This window comes from Hydra vulgaris, chromosome 14 (assembly GCF_038396675.1).
Source record: "Hydra vulgaris chromosome 14, alternate assembly HydraT2T_AEP".
In the NCBI taxonomy this organism is placed as follows: Eukaryota; Metazoa; Cnidaria; class Hydrozoa; order Anthoathecata; family Hydridae; genus Hydra; species Hydra vulgaris.
This window is the reverse complement of record NC_088933.1, coordinates 27,377,604-27,385,000: the sequence shown is the minus strand read 5'-3', so window position 1 is coordinate 27,385,000 and position 7,397 is coordinate 27,377,604.

Below are 7,397 nucleotides of genomic sequence, written 5' to 3'. Positions count from 1 at the left end.
TAAAATAAATGGTTTTAAGAGTTTGTTATGACACAATGGAGTACTATTCTATAATTTTAGGGCCCCCCACAAATGTTGTATCAAGTTACCCCATACTTGCTAATAGAAAGCTATTGCTTTATTTATAGTATCAACTTATTTTTTCAATAATTTCGTTTAATAAAGTAAAAAGTTTATGGATTGTAGTTTTTAAAATAATGTTACTTACTGATAGACACATTGAATAAGGTACCTTAAAACTTATGACCTTCAAAAACTAATATATTACTTTGTCATAAAAAAAACCCCAAATTTTGACCCCTCGCAGGCCTAAACGATGTCAAAATGATATACTTTTTTTTTTCAAAACATACCTCTAGTGGTAACTGTTTCACTAAAAGTGGTTTTCACAATACTTAAGATGCCTCCACAATTACAATGTTTCATGGTGCCCCATGTATCATAGTGCCCCACTTTCCCCTACATCTGTTTATTAATAAAATAAATTGAAATCAAAGAAAATTTTAATAGCGAAACTGACTTCTGCTCCAGTGACAGCAAGGAAAAAGTCTACTTGTCCTATCTTCAGTACACCAGCAGATTTACCTGAAGATGTCTTGCTAACATACAAACATGCCATGCCAAGTTATATTTTCTCAATACAGAATATGAGAGTGGAAAATGGAGGAAAACAACCATCTTTGAAAGAAATATCTGAAAATTTGGCGCACAAAATAGAATATTTGTGGGAAAAAGTATCGATACCTACTGTGTCTCATAAACGCATTGTAAAAATGCTTCTTGATTACAATCAAAAGTATAGAAATATTATGAAGTCTGTTAACAAAACGAAACATACAGATAAAATTGAATTCCATAATAATAACATTTCAAAAGCATGCAAAAAATACTTTATTTGACGTTGCAGCATGCAAATGCCTTGATTTTTTCTAAATATATCTGTGAAAAAGTAAAGAAGAACATGATGTTCTCAGCTATCAGAGATTTATGAGGACGTATATGGAAGGACTTGATATTCAAAATACTTTACGATTACGGCGAAAAGAAATAAGAAAAAAACAGAGCCCCTTTTTGCCTAACCCATCAACACAATCTTGTGCTTTTACAGGTATTGAAGCTCAGGCAATATTATCAAGCCGCATTCAGAGTTCAATTTTTTATTCTATATCTCAAGATTCTGACTCTGATGGCACTTTGATTTGGAACACTGGCTCAGAAGCATATGCTGATTATTTAGACACAGCTAAAGGCTGAGAGAAAAAATGACAAAACAAAAAAGAAAAGATAAAACTAAAAAAATGAGATCACCGTTACTATTCTTAGCACAAGCCTGTGATAGAGTAGGTGTTTCAAGAAGAGGTGCTGCATTTAGAGCATGTGCTGTGCTGGAAGGCATGAACATAACTTCAAAAGCAGACCAATCTAAAGTAATTGATAAAAATAAGATTCAAAGAGAACGAAAGAAAAACAGATTTAAAATGCAACATTTAGACTATGAAAATATTTAAATATTCGAAGGTTTGTATTTTAATGGAAGAAAAGGTACAACATTAGTTATTGATACAAACAATGAGGAAAATAAACGAAAAACTATCCAAGAAGAGCATGTAGTTTTAGAGAAGGAACCAGGGTCAAAGTATCTAGGGCATGTAGAGACTACATCAGAACATGGATACAACATTAAGACAAGTATAAAAACATTTTTAACTCAAAACAACATTGATACATCCAAATTAGTTCCCATGGGTTGTGACGGAACAGTTGTCAATACCGGATTTCTTAATGGTGTTATTGCTTTGTTAGAATTAGAACTAAAAAGATTTGTCCACTGGATTATTTGTCAAATACATGCCAATGAACTGCCTCTACGACATCTAATTCAAAGCTTGTTGGACCTACATCAGAACCTAACGGATGGTCTGGACCAATCGGAAGAGAAATTAAATTGTGTGATACCTTGCTAATAGTCAACTACATTCCTGTCAGTGTCACATTGCTAAAAATAGACAAAAAGTCTCTTAGTTCTGACCAAAACTACTTAATTGATATTTGCAAAGCAATATACAGGTTATTGTCCAAACGCTTTGGCTAACCGAAATCCTGGAAAACCATGCCAGTTGGGTGATCACTGCAAACAGAATATTAAGGTATTATGCTGAAGTAAATCGTCACACATGATAAGAGAAATAGTTAAGTTCGTTTTTAAAATTTACTGCCAAATGTGGTTCTATATAAGATGTAATCCCTCGTGCACGGAAGGTACTAGACCTTTATGGCTAACCATTAATTTATCCAGGTATGCCGGTAAATCTTAACAAATGTTTATCTTCCATGGGCAGCATTTTCCATGTCATACTCAAGGATTAGGGAGATGCATCAAACTTGTATCCGAAGCTTTAGATCAAGTTTGCCGTTTGGCTAGTAGAGACGGCTTCATTCGTGCAAGACTTGCATTGCAAAAGATGATGCTTTTATTCAACCCAAAAAGACTGTTTGAGACAGATCCAAATAAATTAGATAGCAAATAAATTAGATAGTTGAACTTTATTACAGCTAAACTTTAAACATTTTTTAAAAAAATTTCCCTCTCTTTTTAAACTTTAACTGTACATTATGGACTGTAGAGCTTGTTTGCCAGAAACTCATGAAACAGTGTTTTTTCGTAAAAACTCAGCCCTCTAGCGGCAACTGAAGACAGAAAGTATTTTTTAAAAAGTATAACCATTTCTAATTTAGTCATTGTGTAATGTTTTAACTCTATTACAATTCTAGTTTATGCATAGGGTTTGTTATCTTTATTTTGTAAAAAAGGACAACTTGTTTTTGTACGAAAAATAAAACCCCAGAGCGAACTGAAGACATAAAAAAATATATAAAAAAAGTTTGGCACAATTACCTGTTTTAGGATTAGGCAAATTTTCCGTTCTATTACAATTTCAAATTCAAAAAATGTGGTTTTTCGATACACCCTAATAAATACTAAGTCTAATGCAGCTTTATTTAGGGTAGATAAGGGTAATATGAGTACATTTAGCAAAAATTAAAATATTTTAAAAAATAACTATGCTGGATCCAAAATGTTTGCCAATAAACATTTTTTACGGATCACTATTTATGATCCACTAAGATATTTGGGCACTCGAAATTTTTCTTAAAAACACAAAGGTTTTAAAAAAGTAGCAAAAGTGCTCATATTATCAAGACCACTTGGTAATATGAGTACTTTAAATTAGCTCAAAAAAATAACATCAATTAAGTGAAAAAATACCAATCTGACAGTAAGAACTAAATTTTGGAATATAATGATTCTTTATTAATAAAACTTATCATAAAAGATCATATTTTGAACCCCTTTTTGTTAAAACAAAACTGCTATGTTTTGTTTTAACAAAAGATATAAAAATTAGTTCGTTATTTTTTTAATTTTATTAACTCAAGCCATTGAACAATTAAAATTCAGATTTTCTGAATATAAATTACAAAAAAATATTTAGTATTTTTAAATTATAAAAATGTTTTACTATCTTTTGTTCTTATTTAAAAAGTAATTTAAACCACTGCTATTTTAGGACTTTAACTACGTAACTTTAATGAAAAACACTGGATAATTTGAGCATGCTCATATTATACAAAAATGGGATCTTTTAATAAAGTCAAAACTAAATGTTTCTATTTATTGTTTTTCAAACAAAAATTAATTGAATCTTTAGCTAACGTATTTTTATTAATAAAAAAGTTAACTTCATTATTTTAACACTAATATTTCGCGTCACAGATTTATTCATGCGTGATGATATTATTTTAACAACGCAAAAAATTAGATAATAGTCGCTAATTACTGCATACAAATTTACGTTAATTGTACTGATTCCTGCTTTCACCACATAAAGTTGATTCAAAAAATACAAAGCAATATTAACTTCACTGCTTACATCTAAGAAATCTTCAAGTATGCTCATATAACCAAGGTGGTCATATTTCCCTAATCTACCCTAACTATTAAAAATGGCTCTTAAATTAGCGTTTTAAACATATAAGGGGTCGTCCATAAATTACGTCACGCATTTTTTGTCCGCTTTTGACCTTCTCCCCCCCCCCCACCCCACCCCCTTGTCACAAAATCGTAACACTTAAGTAGCAAGTTTTGCATGAGTTGTCACAAAACCACCAATCCCCCTTCCCCTTATAGGGTGACGTAATTTATGGTGACCCCTAAACGCGATGATGCAACAAGCTATTTTGGCAGCTAAGCCACCAGCATTCACTTGCAACCATCACTGGTTCATTCGCTAACTACAAACACACATGCAACGGATACATAGAATCCAAAAGAAAATCGGTAAAATATATGTCTACCCGCATCAGTGATTTATTATATATACTAGATGTCAAACTTTTATCCGAAAAGTGAAGCCGTATTACTATTACGTTATTTCGTGGAAGCCATTTCTAATAAGGACAAAACACTTCAAAGCAAATTTTATTTTTTAAAGATTTTAATGATAAAATGGTAGATTCCTGTGATGCGTATGGTGCTGCTTTATAATGTTGTTTTAGTTTTCTTTTCTCCTTTTTTAAATAAAGTAAATATGTTTTAAATATCAATTCTAATTATGCAAAAGTGTTAAGAGTAAATTAAAATACTTGCAAAATAATAATTTATGTTTCCTAAATTCTTTTCCGATTAGATAGGGATTAAAGTTTTCAATATAAGAGAAACGGCCGACGCTTTTGGAGCATTTCTTAGAAATATAATATTACTTAATAAATCTAGGTTGTAAAATAAACTTTTATAAGAAATTGTTAAAACGTGTTTATGGATTTATCTTTAGTTTATTGGGAACTTTCGAAGCTCTCAGCATGCATTTTTTACTTTTATTCCACACATCGGCTTTAGCTTTTCATTAATCATTTGCCCTCATACCCAGAAGATGACTAATTTACTTTGCAACACGATTGATTCTGTCAGAAATAAATTTGGCCAATATTCTTTTAGAAATCTTCCAAAATTGGTGTGTGTAAACAGAAGAAAAAGAGTGTAAACATAAAAAAAACTCATTAAGTTAGTCATTTTAGTGTTTGTCGGACATTGCAACTTTGTTTGCGAAATAACCAGAACGTATTACGTCAGTAGGATTCAGCAGCAATATCGAATTTTAACCAGTGCAATTCCATTGTTACTCTGTTACATTGTTACACCGTTAATTTGGAAAATTGAAGTCGTTTCAACTAAGCGTAAAACAGAAATGAAAATGGGTTATCATAGATGTTACGCATGTATGATAAGAATTGTACTTACCAGTAATTAACTTTGGTCCGTCACGGCATACGATATGGTATAGTTGAACGCATAAACAGTTTAATTAAAAGAACTGTCGCTTGTTTACATTATTTGTTTGCACTAGCATTCTCTTAGGTTAATTAATCTCTAGGTTATATATTTCATTCATCTTTTCTTAATTGTATATTTGTAATTTTCATAAATACTTAAATATTTAAATCTAAGAAATATAAGTATTTAAGAGGGAATATAAATCATTGCGGTCTGGGAATAAATTGCCTCGTTGTCGGAGTGGCCCTGTGGAAATCCAATGATGCTAAGTCTGGAGAATATGGAGGATGTGGCAGCACTTCCCAACCAATGTTTGAACCGTCACTTTGGTCATAATGGCATTGTAAGAATGAGCTTTGTAGTGTTGCAGAAAGACGCTATATTGCTTATCAGGTCATTTTTGCTGAATGGCGTTGTTTAATTGTTGCATCTGTTGAACATAAAGCTTCGCTTTGACTGTTTGGTTGCGGTCAAGCAATTTCCAGTGTATAATTCCTTCTCAGTTCTACCATACACGTAACATTAGTTTTTCGGGATTAACCATTTTTTGAGTTGCTTCATGTTGACATAGAGATACCAGTGACGATGTGATAAAGAAATCTTTGCACATGAGTTGAGAGATGAGAAGCAAAAACATGGCAATAATGGTGGATTGTTGATTGTTATTGATTTTACTTAATATGTGTAGCTTTTTCCATTGAGTGAAGACGTTCTGCTACTACTGATTTATTGAATCCTATACGCTCTGTTAATTCACTGGTTATTTGAAGGGCATTCTTGGGCAGAAGTTGACTTAAACGCTCTTCATCTAACTCAATTGGTTGCCCCAAACGAGCTTTTTACCTTTTGAGGTCAAAATTGCAACTTTTGAACTTCGAAAAGCAGTATCGAGCAGTTCTTTCAGCTATAGCACCCTCTCCGTAAACGAAAAAAATCTCTACTTTGGCACCTCGGTTAAACGCTAAAAGAGAGTGGTGTCGAAAATGCTCGTTTTTGTCGACTTGTCACTCCATATAAATGCTTTAAGAAACAAAACAAAAAATGAATACAAATAAAAAAACCAAATAGACTATCTTATTGAGAAAATACAAGATAATTCGAAAGATAATAATATTATCTTTTGAACAACACAAAACATTATACTAAAACATTTCATTTCGGTTGCGAATTTTTTTATTTAAAACAACGGCAAGAATTTATCGGACAACCCAATATACTAGTCGATTTCAGTGTTGCGCAAGATACTTTGTAAAAGTATGTTATAGATGAAAGATAAGATTAAAAATAACTTTTGAATAGTTATTTTTAATCTTATATTACTTTTAAAGATAAAAGTTTTTAAAAGTATCTTGAAGACAGTAAAATTTAAATTATCATGAAGATACTTGATAAGTATCTTCATGATAATTTGTTTTTGACCCAACAACCAAGTATTTCCTTAGCTTATCATGTCGGACTGTTGAATTGTTAGCATTGCTTATAACCTTGTACTTGTATGTCACTGCAGTTACAAACTTACAATTTGTTTTATTTAACACAGTGATTCATTAACTCACGGTGTTGATTATAATTATTAATCACATTATATATAATTATCGTAATAATCTGATCAATTAGTAATTATGATTTATTGCAATTTACAATTATTGATCAATAACCACTAATCAAAATTTAGTTAATTAATGTAACCTTAATTGATAGAATGCAAGTTGCCAAATGCAATAAAATTAAAATAAGTGTTGAAGGATATAACAAAAGTTGTCAGTTTTTTAATAATATGATTTATAGTAATTTGTCTATTCATCATACACTTTTAAATTCTGATATTGAAATAGTTTATAGTTATGGTAGTAGTTCAAATTCCCTGAAATGATGTAACTGTGGGTTTACGATATTTTTTGGTTTATTTTTAATCTATCTTTTGGTTGTGGTTTTTTTTATCTTCTGTTTAACTGTTTAACTATTCTGCTTAGTTGTCTCTCTAACTAAATAGTAAATAATCTAATTTGTACATAAATTTTTACGGCATGCTTGACGATGTTTCCATGAACTGCTCGAAGTGATT